This window comes from Echinops telfairi, unplaced genomic scaffold, assembly GCF_000313985.2.
Source record: "Echinops telfairi isolate 266 unplaced genomic scaffold, ASM31398v2 ScPeMD7_5868;HRSCAF=6743_1, whole genome shotgun sequence".
In the NCBI taxonomy this organism is placed as follows: Eukaryota; Metazoa; Chordata; class Mammalia; order Afrosoricida; family Tenrecidae; genus Echinops; species Echinops telfairi.
Genome location: NW_022109768.1, coordinates 4410339 through 4411032, shown reverse-complemented (window position 1 = coordinate 4411032; position 694 = coordinate 4410339).

Sequence of the window (694 nt, the reverse complement as noted above, 5' to 3'; positions counted from 1 at the left end):
TTTGTCCTGCGTCCCGTGGCATTTTTAAAAAGTCCCAATTTTTTGAAAGAATGCATGACAAGCTAGGGTATACGGTTTTCGGCTGCCATGTGGCTATTTCGCCAGGATATGAGTTTTATCAATGGTGTCCCGCTTTACCAATGTTAAAATCTGGTCATGTTACTCTAAATGCCACTCTACTCAGTGGATCCTTAGAGCGCAAACGGTAAGGATTAACTGCCTCTTTAGATTTCTCTTTGCATTTTAGCTGTGGCCTCCTTTTCCTAGTCTTGTTGGTCAAATTTGGCAAGCTGGGGGCTTTAGGGAGGTGTATGGGCCCCCTCTAACACACATGGAGTGGTGGTGAGTCAAAATTGATTCTAAGACAACTCAAGTGTGATTATTTGGTTAGACAGGTATGTAAGTAGAGGGTGTCCCGGCAAACCCATACCATTACATGCGTATAATTTCATCTGCGTTACTGATGCACATGGACCTGCTAGCTTCAGCCACGGTTCAACTAACCACGCCCAGCACAGGAAGCAGGCAGTGTGGCATGATGGGTCCTCTGTATTGAGGATCAGAAGGCTAAGTTCCAGTCTTGGTTGCTTCATTAATTAGATTCTTCGGGCCTCTTTTTCATTATCTATCAAACTGACTGAAAACAAACCAACTCCCTGCCATCAAGTCAATTCTGAGTCCTAGTGACACTGGA